Source organism: Lycorma delicatula, chromosome 12 (genome assembly GCF_047948215.1).
Source record: "Lycorma delicatula isolate Av1 chromosome 12, ASM4794821v1, whole genome shotgun sequence".
NCBI classification, from domain to species: Eukaryota; Metazoa; Arthropoda; class Insecta; order Hemiptera; family Fulgoridae; genus Lycorma; species Lycorma delicatula.
In genome coordinates this window covers 63,184,468-63,201,457 of record NC_134466.1, presented here as the reverse complement: position 1 = coordinate 63,201,457, position 16,990 = coordinate 63,184,468, and the positions used below count along the sequence as shown (strand labels likewise).

General features: G+C 31.5%; 1 long non-coding RNA gene across 1 annotated transcript; it reads left to right on the top strand.

Annotated features, from left to right (window-relative positions):
• The first annotated feature begins 406 nt into the window (after positions 1-406).
• LOC142333077 (uncharacterized) lies at positions 407-11,281 on the top strand. The gene is made up of 3 exons (XR_012758513.1): positions 407-679; positions 4,948-4,999; positions 10,370-11,281. It is a non-coding gene; the product is annotated as an uncharacterized LOC142333077 (long non-coding RNA).
• Positions 11,282-16,990: the final 5,709 nt, after the last annotated feature.

The following is a 16,990-nucleotide window of genomic DNA, read 5'->3' as shown; positions in this document are numbered from 1 at the left end:
CGAAAAATAAAAATTCATGTTTTTCCCCTGGTTACTTATTACCGCATTTAATTTCAGTACTAAATTTGCGTTCAACATGTAAAGAAAAGAACAGTAGAATATTAATTTAAAAACTCAATATCTTTGTATTATTTTTGAAGTATTTATCTTTGAAGTATTATGGAAAATCGTTTTTCTTCCCGTTAAATATTTTAATATTATTTTTCAAAAAAATGGTTGATTCTGTATTGACGTTATAAACAATACGGCTTCATTATCATGAGTTAATTAATATAAAAAGAATAATATGATCTACATAGTAAATATACTTTAAAATCAGATTTGCATATTAATGTGCCTTTTATTATTGTTTATATTAATACTTAATTATTTAAAAAAAAGAGATATAAGTAAGTTTACAATCTTAGTATCTCGCTAATTTCATGTTTTTTTTTTCTTTTTAATGTAAGACAATAACAATTAATGGAAAAATATTTCATTATCATGTTTTAATAACAGTAGAAACGAATATGTGAAAATATTAAATAAAAAGATTACTTCTAATAATAAATATTTAACCGGCTATCTACATTATTAAGCTATCTATAACACCATTTATTACGTTATTAATGATTCAGTCTTTCTTCGAATAAAAGTAATTCTCACCAATTATAACATATCAGACATGTTATTAAAACAGGTAATTGCATTTATTTTTTAGCCTTTAAAACTATTTATAAATGAATTATTTTTGGATATTTTTAATGTTTAGATAAGTTGTTTTAGTAATTATACGTTTGATAATTTTATTTTAGATCATCCTCAATTAAAATGGGTTCACTATTTTGAATGAATGTCCGCCGTTCTTGTTCTTGTTTCTTTCTGATTCTGCTACAGTTCCTCGATCTTTCGTAATAATTTATGAATTCTGTTATATTTGTTTCCCTTTATTAATAATTAATTCAGTTTTACGCACGATTCTTATAAATTTTTATTAACATTGTTTTATTCTGATTTATTTTGTAACTGAATTTCTCATCTATCAATTAATTCATTTCATTAAGATTTTTAAAACACTTTTTCGGACCCAAAAAAACGGTTTAAGAAGCGTTTCCGACTTTATGATTATATGAACTTATTTAATTTTTACATCCTTGTACGAAGTAAAAGAAGTATTGTAATCGCGAAAAATTTCGGTTTTCAGATTTCAACAGAAATATCCATTTTGACCATCCGTGAATCCAGTTTAACTAGTTTAGGCGTGACATCTATACGTATGTGTGCATCTCGCTAACTCAAAAAACTTTTTGGGCTTTTTTGAACGAAAAGTGTTCAAAAAAGGCCAAAATTCAAAATATTTGGATTTTTGAATTTTTCTTAACTACAGTTATAAGCTTCCATTGAGAGATTTTCAACTATATATCATAAGTGGTACTTATTTTCACTGGTTTTAGAGTTAAAGCAAAATAAAATTATTTGGATCTTACAAGGGGAAGGCACATCGGTTCGAGTCCGATTTCATTTCCTTTTTTTTAACTTTTTTTAAAATTTATATATATTGATTTATTAATAATTATTAACCTCTGATTATAAAAATATTTTTTCAAATAAATAATAATTAATAATAAAAAAATGATAAATATCATAAGTTATTCGTGAAATAAAATTTGATGTACTTTTAAAAATGTGTATATGTAATTTAATAGGCGTGCAAGTCATGCGGTGTTCACATCAGATTTTTTTCACCAGTAGAACATATCCTGAAAGTTTATTACATTCTTCGTGAATCACCTTTTTTATTCCCATGTGTGTTTTTTCATACCGTCTTATATGCAGACACAATTCTTATCGCAGCTCTGCTGTGCAGAGCAGATCTTCTTCTTCTTATCAAAGGCCTCGGCCCACTCCGAAACCGCGTATAAAATAATTGTCATTGCAACTGACAAAATCAGTCTCTTTTTCGATGAACGTGGACCCCTGTGTCTGGTCATGAGCCTGTTCAGCTTACAGGGTCGCAGGTAGCAGGGTCGCTGCGTTACCCTGCTCAAGTGCTCCGTATATAGGCTACTGGTTTGTAAACACACGCCTAGATATTTAATACATCTAGATGTGGGGATTATCATGTCACCTACTCTGACTCATATTTCTCTGATTCTTCTCCTGCTTTTTAAGGCGACCGCCGATGACTTATTAGGCGATAATGTCAGTCCTCTCACTTCAAGCCACCTTTGTATACCATCGACCGCGGCTAATGCACAATCCTCTACTTCTTGTTCCGTCTTGCCGGCGACCAGGAGAGCCAGGTAGCATAAGCTATCAGTTCGGCGTCCCCTTCAAACTCCAGTCTCAATACTCCGTCGAAGGCCAAGTTCCACAGGAATGGCCCAAGGACCGACCCCTGTGGAACCCCCCACGAATATCTCTACCGGAATTTTGTCCGCTTTGGTACATATATGTATTTTCCTCTGGCGTAGATAAGAGTTTATAATGCCTCTCAGATAATTACTAATATTTCTTTCTCGTAATGCTTCGTTGATACAGGCCAGGGGAGACAGGCGAAAGCGTTCCTGATGTGTAGGAGGACCACTAAAGGAATCCTCTTTCGACGCCAGGTGTCACCCGCTCGACCTGCAGACCAGATAGTTACGTATTGTAAGACATCTACCGTGGACCTCTCCTTCTCAATACCGTATTGTCTAGGGGAGAATCTACCTGTCGTTTCTAACTCCACCAATATACGATCAACAATCAGTCTTTCAAATAGTTTACCGATCGTGTTTAACAGATAGATTGGTCGATACGTGACCCCTACCATCTCTGTATCCTTCTTCTTAGGTACCAGAACCAGTAATGCCTCTTTCCAGCACGCTGGGAAACAAGAGCCCTCTAGAGCCTGATTAAAGGCGTCTAACACAATCCAGGGGTGTCTGGCCACCATTTTCTTGACTATTTTACCTGGAACCAAATCTGGTCCTGGACTCTTGTTGGTGTGGGGGGGGGGAGGGGGAAATGTCACCACAGCAGTCTTGAGCTCCCCGATCGAGAACCTCAAGTTGTGTTCAATTGTCATCTCTCTTCATTCTGACTCGAACTACTGGAAAGAGTTCCTGTACAACTCGTAGCGCCATCACACTAGAATGAGAGGGGACTGGTCGTCCAAATCGGTCCATGACCGGTTTGTAAGCAGCCCTCCAGGGGTTTACTTCAAGATCTTCCAGCAGTTCGTGCCATGCTCTGACAATACAACACATCTAAACGTATATAACTTAACACTTAGATTTAAGTCAGATATTTGATAAACTAGGACGTTATATTTGTCTGCTTGGAGTTTATCCCTTTTTTTAACAGTTACGTATAATTTCATAGAGCTAAATGTATTAGCGTATCTATTTATTCTCTTCAGTTTATTACTAAATATTTATACGTAGTTAATGTACATTTTTATATATCTACTAACTAGTAGAAATCTTTTCTTTTACATTTAATTACGGTTCTTTTTTGGGGGGGACATCCTTCTATCCGCGTTTTAACCGTAACCTCGTTATAGCACGGTCATAAAGTACCTCGTTTTGTTAGAAACAAATCTTTATATATAATTATATGACTGATAAATTTTCTAAAAATGTTTCTCTGTGGTATTTTTTAACTTAAAATATTAAATATTATTAAGAATTGAAAATGAAACTTTTTATTCATAAAAATCCCTTTTTTCCATGAAAAAAATCTTATTAAAATTAAAAAACAAAAAAAAAACAATTTTAAAAATATTAAAAGTATTTTTTTTTTCTTTTGAGTTTTACAAGCATCAGCTGTAATGATCATTAGCTCGATGGAAATTCGTAGCGTATGAAAAATGCCATGCCTGACCGAAATTCGAACCCGTTCAGGCACAACATTTCCGTCAGGAAAACGTTTAAATATCACTTTCAAACAATGAATACCAAAATTATAATCGACATCTTATGTAAACATTTATTAATTAAAAAATGAATAACTTTTTTATCCATCTTATATTTTTCTTCAGTTTGAATTTACAAAATCGTTTTCTTTCTACACATATGTAAAACGAACTGAAATTCATGATAGTTCTCCATGCATCTTATAAAACTTTGTACCAATTACTTTTTTGTAAATCTCTTTTTTCTATAATCCTTTAAAATAATCATCCAAAGTATTAAAAACCATAAAAGACAATCTTCACAAATGCAGAATGGAAAAATATTTGAAATTAAAACAAAAATATTTCGTTAGATTTATTTCTTTAATTTTCATCGGTAAACATTTTCGGTTAAAATACTTTGTTTAACTTTATTATTACTAAATAGTTCCTTTGCATGTTGTATAAAAAAAAATAAAAACAATGTTTTTAGAAGTAAACATTTTCATCAGTATGAAAAGAATTATAAAATTAAACATATCTTTTTACATCTCTAATATTCGAAAATACCAGCTATAACGAAAAATCATGTCAGTCATTTACGTAAGAAAATTGTTATCTAATCACTGACATAACGGGAAATAACCAAATATTACGCTCTTAAATACTACTCGATTTCTTAGTATGCAGTAGATTGTGCTGGGTAAATTTACTCTTTCAAACAAGTACTATTTAATTACATCTTATATGTTAATTGCATTCATTATAATTTCGATTACAGAATTTATTGATACTCATCATAATGGCAATTCTGGTTTGTAGAATAGTTGCTGAACCGTGTGATAAATGTAAAGATAAAAGTTACAATATAGATATAAGAGCTTCGGGTCATACAAATCAGTCAACGGCCATACCACGTTGAATACACCGGTTCTCGTCTGATCACCGAAGTTAAGCAACGTCGGGCGCGGTTAGTACTTGGGTCATACAAATCAAAAAGAATATTTTTCGTTAAGCGATTTGTTCTGCGGATATTTTAAACAGAAACGTCGCGTTGTAAACCATTATTTGTTTTTTAAATGCGCACACAGAATGGATAAGTATTTCAAAAAAGTGGGAGAAACTGAAGAAGATGTAATAAAGGTAAGTGCTAAATAAAATAACATTTGTTTTTTTTATTTAAAAAATCAGGAAAAAACTACATTATATTTTAGTACTTTAAACAAGTAATACAAAAAGTAAGTATTCTGTTGGTATAAATATTTTAAATTAAAACTTAGAAAACGGGAGAAACGTGCTGAGACACGGTATTTTATAATAAGAAAATATCTGTTAACGAAATCCTTTCGATAATGTTGAAGTTATCTTTTTAAAATTTTCTGTATCTACAAAACCAGACAACACAACTATTTTTCTATACCTCATTTCAATTCTTTGGGCAGTGGTAGCTCGCGTATCGGCACTGTAGAACTGCAGCACCCACCTTTTCCTTTTGATATTATCGGTAACATTTAATATAATGAGTTCTTTTTTTGTTTAATTCTTTCTTTATACTTGTACAATATGTAATCCTTAAGCTTAATGTCAATAGCCATTCCCCAGTTTATGAAAAAGATGCAAAAATCTTTGTATGGAACAGTGCGCTTCACAGTTCTAGCGGAGTAGTGTTTGGCTATTGTGCGCATGCGCACATAGAAAGCAGCGAGGGAGAGAGAACACTGTCGGTCCCGCAGTGCCGACCCTGGCGTATTGGTGGAAGGTAGTTTTTTTTACTCCGTATGTGTATGTAACGTTCCTTGTTCGTTTCCTTTTCAAATTTAATCGGTGGAAGGAATATAAAACCGATGTAGTTGTTTTTTCAATAGTGATTAAAATATGGCGGAAAAAGCAAGGGCTCTTTGATTACCAAATCTGTCCAAAAACAGGCTGGAAGGGTGAAAGAGAAGGTAGTTAGTAAAAACTATGTATTTGTTTCTGCGTACGTAGAAACTTAAATTAAGCACCACTGGACTGTAGTGTTTTTAAGCGGACATTTAGTTAAGTTATTATCTAATAATACTAAAAATATTTCCTGTATTGACATTTTATTATATATTCGGTTAAACTGAATACGGTTTTTAAGAACAATGTGCTTAAAAACCTTGCACCATATTCTTGAATGTGATAAAGTGTAGAATTAGACTATTATCCTGTTTCCAGCTATTCTATTTGTTTCATTTTTTCGGTTCTTTTATTTTAAAGAAAACTTTAACCATGTCCTTGAAAAAGCTCAGAAAAAAAATTTCTGCGGGAGCACCCATCACTGTCTTCGGGTAACGAGAAAGGGCCTTATTATCCTTTCGTTGCTTTTATAACAAATTATTGAACCATATACTATAATACATTTGGCTCAAATTATTTAAAGTACATCTTAAAGATTTTCTTTTACAGAAAAACAGTAGTATTACTCTATCGATGAATTTTTAAATAATAATAATAATAATAATAATTAAAAAATGTAATAATAACTAAATTTTCTACATCCCTTTCAATATGTACTTATATGTACATATACTAATATGGGTTTTTTTTTTGGGTGGTTGTTATGGCCGGTCATAAGCTTTTTTCCCTTCCCAAAAAAAAAAAGAAAGTGTTCTCCCTATAAAATCATTAGCGAACTAGTCAGAAGATTAACCTTGTCAAACAGATCATCTAGAAATAGATTTTCCATAGGACATTAGAAACCCCAAAAGAACGCAAGATGACAAGGTTGTATAGAGCCCATGCCTTTTAAAAATATATTTTGATTTCAAAGGAATGTTGTCATACCTGTCAAAACTCGTATAATAATCCCGCAATTCTTAAAAACTCATCCTTAATGAAAATTCATCCAAAAACTTAGAAGATTAACTAAATACTTATTATTTATCGCCTAGGTTTACCCTTAAGTCATCGTTTTTTTTTGTTTTTTCCATCTTCATTATCTCTTCCTTCTTGATTCCCTGAATAGAAATTTTCTCGATCTACACCTTGACTTACGATGCGTTTGGTTCAACCTTCCTCTGAGCTTTCGCATCATTTTCCTTCGCTTTACAACTGGTTGAAGTCTCATTCATCGGTTGAAAATAAATCTTTGTTTTAATAACGTTTGCTACCAATCTATACCGGTTTTTCTAGTCGGTCGACTTTTCAGTTTATCATTAATAATACATGTTTACTAGAGCTAGTGCCAGTTCAGAGATTACGTCTTTTTGTCTAAGTTGCAGGAGCTGCTGAAACCTCAGCATTAAACGCAACTTTCGGCGATCTGCTAAGCACAATTTTCGTAGCATCGAAGAGCTGACTTTTTTTATTGTCTTAATCTTCTGAATTCCTATCTCTTCTATGAAAATCGGATGGTTTCACGATCTCGTAGAGTAGTGCAAATGACAATTGACTTAGAAACGTTGATCCTGCACGGTTCATCAGTGTTCAATGTCTTGCCACAAAAACAGATTTGATTTATCACGCATCGTGCTACTTTGTGACCGAATTTCTGACACCCAAAACACTGCAATGGAGTTGGAATGAAAGAACGAACATCTAATCTATGAAATCCAGCTTTAATTTTCTCTGGACACTTGGGTTTGTTAAAAGTCAGGACGTGCGACGCGGAAGATACAACTTTTCCGTGTGACGCGTGTTCAATCAATGCAACAACTCTTTATCCATGGAGCTCGTCAACAATTTCGTCTTCTGTGCACTTCCTAGACATAACTACCCTTTGGACGTATTTAGCGTACCTTCTAGTACAACCTGAATGGCTACGAGTCCCATCGTTTTGGCTTTGTTTGAATAGCCGTGTCGATTGTCGGGTTTTGACGGTTGAATCAGAGAAGCACAACTGCAACCAGCTCGGACAGACGGGATCGCCAATCCCATACTCCACAGGGACCTCCTGAGCAATACTATTGCCCCGTTGGCGACATAAGTGAAAATACAGAAGTATGTAGTTGCCCGTCCAGGACGTGTGCGTAAATGTAATTGTACGGACGTGGGATTGGATTTTAGCATGTGTAATGTTAATTTTAATATATGCTTAAATAATTATCATTACTAAAACCTACTGAATTGTGAATCATTTTGTGGTTATTTTTTGTATATTGTATTTCATATATTTAAGTAACATTTCACGCATTTATATTTCAAATAATCATTATTAGTTTTAATCGCATACATTTTTTCGTTTTTAATTAATTATTTATTGAAGAAGCTGTTCACTAACATAGGGTTCCTGATTCAACAAATATGGAGCTTATATGCTTATTCAAACTAGTGATCACCAAAATCTGCATAAAGCTAGATTTTTAATTTTTTTACTTAGAACATCAATGGCTTAACTAATCGACGAGAGAAGTTAGAGGTTCTCATCCTAACGGAATTCTTAAGATATCATCCTTATCTCAGAGAACACTTCAGTGATCGGAACTATCTTCGGCATCGAGGATACTTTGTATATACGACAAATCATTCGGATGGTAGGGCACATAAAAGTACAGCGGTGCTTATTAAAAATTCCTTAAGATATCACCAACTCCCTGGACTTAGCACGGATCAAAGTCAAGCGACTTACCTAGAGAAGGTAATCAACCTATTGATGATATAACCACCACGTTTGGAAAAAGTTATTTGAATGAAAATGGCTTGAAATTGAAATAATTCGCAATTATCAATAGTTTAAAAACGAAGAATACCTTATTCCGGAAAAAGATATTAACAAATACACTTTATCAGCAAGAGGTCTTAAACCGCTGATAGATTATGTGATTGTTAATCGGCGCATGTCTTCACAGGTTAGAAACATTCATATATTCAGATGCCCGGATTTAAACAGTGACGATTACATGACATTGTCTAAGATCGAGATTTGGACAAGATAGAGGAAATGTGAGAATGACAACGTTGAGAATATGAAATAAAGAGATAGCGAGCAGTTGATGATAAGTGGAGGGCTTGTTGTTTGTTTCCATCAGAAAGGAACACCTGAAGCTTTGGAGATTTATAAGTTGAAGCGATTTGCTGCTAAGGATGTCATTCGTAATTACATGATCAATCATGGGTTAGATTTGTCAGTAATATAGAAGATGTTCACAGGCAACAGGCTGTTGCTTATAAAATAATGAAACATCTCAGTCAGGAAGAAAGGGAAACAGTTTGTTTGAATTTAATTTCAAAAGTCATTAGGTAGAACATTATAAAAATCTGTAGTATGATCCAAAGGTTGCAGAAGTAATCAGAAAAGGAGATATATAAAGAGAGCGAATGAAATAACATTTCAGGAGTTACAAAAAGCTACCATGTCCATAAAAATCCGAAAGGCAGCACGATTAGATGATATAACCTCAGAACAAATTAAAGCGATGGTATATTCTTTAAGTCCAGACTGTTATATTTGTTTGGACACGTTGCACAATACCTGATGAATGAAGGAAAGCAAAGGTTATTTCCGTTTTTGAGAGGGGTGACAGATTATGGAGGGGTTGCATTAAAATATAGAGGTATTAGTCTACGGAATACGGTGCATAAGATATATGGAAAAACTTTAATGATCGATTACATTCTATCACTGATTTTTCGTTATTGCAGGAGCAGGCAAGTTTCCAGAAGGGTCGATCATGTGTTGACGATGTATTCTCTTTGAAATTATTGATAGAAAAAAGACGGGAATTTAACTTACAAACGCATCTTTCCTTCATTGATTATTAAAAGGTTTGTAGTAGAATTAAAAGATCGTTTCTGTGGAGTATTATGAGTAAAATAGGATATGCGAATCATCTCATAAAAATTGTTATGTATTATAACAAGAGTAAACCGGAATAGGCGATTCGCCTATGCATTGATAGAAAAAAATTCTGTGATGCTGGTCTAATCAACGTTTACCACGGTTTCTCCTCAAACAATTCACATAAATGATGGGGCAGTTTCTTTTTTTATCTTTGGATACCATATCTACCCATATCTGTTATCTACTATTTTTCCGATGATTAAAGCTAGAATAGCTATGTTACAGGGGAAAGTATAGTGATCATTTCAAAAATGGGGCATCGGGATGTATGCAAATCATTAGATATCGTTTTAGGATCCAAATAGTTCATCTACATCAAAATAATATATGTATGCATGTGCGTCAGTATGAACATAAGTGTCTCGCACACAATTTAGCCTTATATCTCAGAATTAACTTAACCGATTTACTTCAAATTTTGCTTAAATATTTCTATATATGGGAACTTAATCGTATAAGTTTTTTTCAAAATTCGTTAAAAGGGAAGGCATCACTAAAAAAGTTAATTTTTATTTTCTTCAAAAGGATTTAGGAATAATAATTTTTTTTTAAATCTGTTACCTACAACTAAGTCTTTTGCATTTATGTTGTAGGTTTTTTAGCCGTTTCATATTAATTTTCCCCAATTTTTTTTTTATATTTGTAAGATATATATATCTGAATATATAGCTTGAACTGTTTTTAATTTAAATTTTATTTATTTTTCACAGTACGTAAACATGTGTCTGCAGAAAAAATGTACTTGGTATCAGTGTGTATAATATGTGTCATGAATATAATATCATATTTGGAAGAGGAATGTTGGGATATGCACATTACATCACATCTTATGGAAATAATAAATGATAAAGAATTTGTATACGAATTAGCTCTACATAAAACGATTGCTACGTCTTACTTAGTAATATTAGAGATGAAAAATTTTCAACCGCTATTATGCAAGAATGAAATTTTAACGAACAGTTTTATTCGCGAAGAAGTATTTCGTGATTATTACGAACAATGGTATATTAAGAATCCATCTGCCAAAGGATGTACATGTAAAACAGTAATAGATATTTATCAAAGGTAACATAACAAAATGAATAACAGTTTTTTAATTGTTATTAGTTTTATTATTAGTTGTGTTTTCTCTCTCTCTTTTTCTGTTTAGCCTCCGGAACCACCGTCAAGTACTACTTCAGAGGGTGTTATGTATGAATGTAAAGAAGTGTATAGTCCTGTACAGTCTCAGGTATTCCATTCCTGAGATGTGTGGTTAATTGAAACCTAATCACCAAAGAACACCGTTATTCACGATCTAGTATTTAAATACATATAAAAGTAACTAACTGTCTTTACTAGGATTTTAAATTTAGAACTCTCTACTTCAAAATCGGCTGAAATACTTTCTTTTCTTAAAACACGTAGTTGCTAAATAATTGTTTAATTTATGATGATAATATGCAGGTATGTACCTAAAATGGTGGGGCGGCTATACAATTTTGGATTCTACGTTTCTAGATGAACAATCAATTTCCCCTTCGTTTTCCTTTTTTTCCATTTTGTTTTTATTAATGAAAACTTTATATCTCATATCGAATAGAAAAATCACAATAATATTTCATACACATATTTATACAAACGTTGTATAATAAACAAAATATTACAATGTAAAAATATTCACAAATTTTAAAACGGCTAATGTTAATTTTTCACTTTATATCCCGGTAATACACAGTTTTATTATATTACCTCCTTTTGCAAAAACGTTAGCCACTTTTATGTGAACAAAATGACTCTGAGTTTTGAAAATCAATTAATTAGTTTCAAAGTATGTAATAATGCCAAAAATAATCAACTTTGGGTTTAAGATAAACTTTTATTTTTGAAATAGCAGTAATTATTATAATTATTTTAAAAGTCAGTCAAAGGAGATGTACAATGTAATTAGAAATTACATTGAACCATTCGATTTTACAGAAAGTTTCTCTACTCTCTTCTTCTTAGAGGCAGTTTTACCCGTTCAAAAATTCCTAGAGTAAAATTCCTTATTTGATTAAACCCATTCTGAGCTCTCAGATTTAGTTCTTCAGTACTGAGGATTAGATAATATACTTTCCATGAGAAGTATAAAAGATGAAATAAGGCAGCATATTTGAAAGTTAAAATCTTTTTTTAGATTGAGGTAACGCAGATTGAGAAATTAATAAAATCATTTATTAACTAAAAAATGACTTGTTTAAGGACTATAGGGAAAATATCTTCTTTCTTAATTTCTTATGGGAACTACAGAAAATTTAAACGGGCCTCCTCTATTGTCTGTACCATTGGATCGTCAAATCGGTGGACTTGCAGTGACAGCCAAAACGTCGAATTACTTGCTGCTCACCTATACAAAGTCATTCAGCAACATGAGAAGAGATAGGGTAACGAGGAAGAAATGATTGAATCTTAAATAGTCCAATTCCCTCCTGTCTTCCAATAAACCCCTTCACATCTGTAGAGATATCGGAAGAATTTAAAATAATAAGGAACTTATAAAAGGCTCCAGGCTTTGACTTAATCGCCGGAAAAATATTATTTATGTTACCACCTTTGGTAGTACTCTACATAACTCACCCGATTAATGAAATTCTACCTCAGCAAATATCCCAAATAACTATGGTTTTGAAACTAGGTAAACGTGTCCACGACGTGTGCTCATTCAGACCTTTAAGTTTACTAGCTATCCTTTCTAAGATCTGTTAGAGGCTATTCCGTTCCAGGCTGGGACCGACTATGATAAGCAGTGACATTATTCCAGATTGGCTTTAGAAGCGGCCGTTCAATCATTCATCAGATACATAGAATTTTTATTAACTAACTATGAATGTCTGGAAAGAAAGGAATTATGTTTTGCGGCTTTCCTAGATGTGCAATAAGCCTTTGACCGGTTCTGATTATCTGGGCTTCTTTATAAGTTAAAGTCAAGTTTACTTCAACCGTTTTATTTTGTATTACGAAATTACTTGGAATGACGCTTTTCGCAGTATAATCAGCAGTTATCTAGCTTTATCGATACCCATTGAGGTATCCCGCAAGGTTCAGTATTATGTCCAATTTATATCTAATTTACACTGAAAATCTTCCCAGTCCGGACATCGTGACAATCTTCCGTGACTTCGATGACATGGCTATGTTGGCAGTTAACGACCCTACAACTTTGCCCTCAAGTAAACTACAATCTGCATTGCACCTTATCCACGATCGGCTGTTTAAATGGAAGATAACTGTAAATCCGGTTAAGTCACATCGTGTAATGTTTATGATAAGAAGAGATGATTGTCCACCCATATATAGTTTTCACCCCAACAAACGCTGTACCGTATCTGGGATTGTAACTGGATCATCTTTTACATGGAGAGATCATATAAAAAAATAAAAGAAAGCAATTAGACACGTTTAAGCGAATATACTGGTTGCTGGGTAGAAAAACTCCTTTATCTCTATTAAATGAATTACTATTATATAAAGTAAACCAATATGGAGCTACGGCATACTAGTATATCTATGGGGAATGTTGTGCAACAGCAACGTAGAAATCAACCAGAGGTTCCAAAAACGTTTTTTTGGTTCTTACCAGAAGTGCCATGGTTTGTAAGTAACGATGAGATCCAGGAATATCTAAGGATGCCGTACATTTGTGATCAATTCCATCGTATAACTATCTAAACTAAATGAACACGTGAACCTAGTGATAAATCTGTTGAAATCAGTAGGGATATTAGACGTCTAAAGAGGCGACTCTTGTTGTACCTGGGTTATACTGCTTAGCAACGGATTTTAACTTTCAGTATTAAAGTATCAATTATTACTGACAAGCTAGTTTTATATTGTTTTTTTTTTTTTTTTTTTACCTGCTATGAGAAAGAATTCAGCCACCTATTGTAATTGTTTGAGGAGTATTGGTATATTGAAGGTTATTGTGTTGTAGTCAATCGTGCTTTCGAATGATATTATTAAATAATGAATCGTTCTAGTGTCTGCTGATTGTGTTGAATTTACTTCTTTATATCACTTGTTGAACTTCGTTAATAATTTGTTTCCTATTTTAATAGATAATTTTGATTTTTTTCCATTGTAATTATATTTAAGTATTTTTTTATTTATATATATATATATATATATATTTTTTTTTTTTTTGTAAATATTCAGCTGTAGGATGCAGAGTTTTTAGCTGTTTACTAATACGGTGTATTATTGTATTAAGTTCACTATTAATTTATTGTCAACAATAACATAAAGTAGTAGATAAGATTAATCATTTGTCAGCTTCTACCCCATTGGACGAAATTACATTAAAAAAATATGTTTTTTATGTACAAATTATCATTGAGGAGTGGAAGTAAAAATAAATTTATAGCATTATAGCAATTTATATAGCATTTATTTATGTAAAATATATTTATAGCAGCATTGGTGTAGTTGTGTGAAAAATTCCTTATGATTGTGATTGAATGATTGAAATCGGCATGTTCACTGTACAAACATACGTACACTTTCCAAGATTCCCTATCTAGTGATAGTCGTTTCATTTCGGTATACCCCTTACATCCTACATCCCTAACAATTTGTTTTACATATTCCAAACGTTGCCTGCCTACACATTTTTTTCCTTCTACCTGTCCCTCCAATATTAAAGTGACTATTCCAGGATGCCTTAATATGTGGCCTATAAGTCGGTCTCTTCTTTTAGCTATATTTTTCCAAATGCTTCTTTCTTCATCTATTTGCCGCAACACCTCTTCATTTGTCACTTTATCCACCCATTTGATTTTTAACATTCTCCTATAGCACCACATTTCAAAAGCTTCTAATCTTTTCTTCTCAGATACTCCAATCGTCTAAGTTTCACTTCAATATAAAGCAACACTCCAAATGTATACTATATAATGTATGTTCTATATATGTTGCCTAACACACATACACTGCTATTTATTTAGTTAACTTAAAGAGATTATTCTTTTATACATTTTCAAATGCATTTCTCTTACTGGTTTTTGATTACTCATTTTTATTACTGTACTAATTCATGTGATTTTTTGTACATCACTATTTTGTTCATTACAACAACAAATTGTATATTTTTATGTAAATATAAATTTTAATTTAACTTTTTATGTATTACTCATAAAATACCAATCAATATAGACTTGTCAGTTCTACCAAAGTTCTAATTATAAAAAAAAATAATAATATTAACTATAAATATTTTATCAATCTGTACTATATTTTTAAGAGAATATGATTTATAAAAATGTTATTAATAGTAGGTATTAATTATTATTATATTTAAATATTCATAATTGTAAAAAAAAAACCCGTAAGTAAGATGAGTTTGTTTACCTAAATTTACAAAGTCACTATGTTAACGTGAAACACCAATATTTTCACAATATAATACAAATATCTTTAAAGCTTTATAATGCAATACTTAAACATATGAATAAATATAAAATATACAATAATGTTTGTGTATATACTGTAACTATGAGAAATATATTATTATTAATATATAATATAATCATCAATTGTACAACTTTTATTATTACAAATTAAGGTTACAAACTAAAAAAATAATCTTGTAAATGTAAGAAAATGTATTAATATATTTAATAAATAATATTATGGTATAAGAATAGTCAAAATCTTAAATTATGATTTATAACCTTAATTATTGATTTATTGTAAAGTAGATTGATGAAGAAATTTTAAATATATTTTCCTAGTTAATATTAATTAAAAGTAAAATATTAATTAAAGTTTACATTGAAAACTGTAAAATGATTTATAAGAGAAGAATTAAGAATTATCAAAGGTACAGTTCTTTGAAAAAAAAGTGTCATTTATTAATTTTATTTAAAAATAGTAAAACACTTTGTTAATTAATTAGCTAAATCTATCAAAGAAAAATATTTTCAAAATTTTGGGATATTTCCTTCATTTTTATTGTTCTTTTTTTAATGAGGATTTTCCAATTGAGAATTGGTCTTTTTTAATATACGCAAGTGACAATTTGTTACCACTGTCTTTGTTTATGGGTAATGTTGCTGTTATTAGTAAATTTCAATAGCAGCTTTTAATGTTAAATATCTGTACTATAGCTATGATATATGTTTACTACTAGGCAGGCATATTAGAAACTTCTTGGGCACATGGGCATGATAATGATACATAATTTCTCTATCTGACCTGCAGCACTACATATAACTTTTCAACATTGTCACAACAGGTGGGTTTTTTTTTGAGCAACTCAGAATAGGGGTTGAACTTGTTTTGGAGTTTTTAAATTCTGCAGGTGAAGTTATCAGATTGTCAAACTTCACCAAGGAGGCAGCTGTTCCAACAATTACTGTCTCGCCAGCTTGCAGATAGAACCTGTTTTTTTACCCAGTTGAATCTCCCATGATACTTACTACTGAAAACAATGAAACAAACTCTTACTATTGAAAACAACTCCTTGTGATTTCAGGGTAACTGTTACTTTTTGTAGGTCTATCATAATGTTATACTAAGCTGAAGAATATAAATTAACCAAATTTATACAAGGACCAATAGTTAAAAAACAATAGTTTTTAGTTACAAAACAATAGTTAAAAAAGTCTTTATGTTTCACTATTTACACATTTTCATTTTATAAAAATAAATGTTCAACATAATAACACACACACATACGTACACACTGTAACACCTTTTGACTTTCAGCTAATATATAATATTATATATTGTACTGACACTGTTCATCTCTTATAAATTATACATAATATAATGATGACATGTTTCACAAATAAATGAAATCCTTTTCCTGTTAGTTTTATTAGCTCATGCTAACTGTAGATTATTTAAATATATTGACATAGCAGGTGCACATGACTCTGTGGCAATGGCTACTTATAAAGAACAAGTGCACACAATTCAACAAGAGTGGAAATTTAGTAGTAGGGAAGTGTAGATGCAATGTCTACACTGAAAACATTTGACAGAGCATGCACTGCTCTGAAACAAAATGCAAATGGCTGAAAAGTAATGACTTTTCACTCATTCCTCTGTTATTTGATCAGAGTTATGTTTTCATTATTTTGTTTTTGAAAATTTTGTGGTATACGGTATGTACATACTTCTTTCAACACGTCCAATTACATGCGTAGTTCATCGACAAACATTCACTCACAAATAAAAGAACATACATATATATATATATATATATATATATATATATACAAGCTCTATTCCCAACAGCAAAATCAGGTTTTCAAATTACCTCATAAAATTGGATACATACAAAGACATTAAACACAAAACACAATATG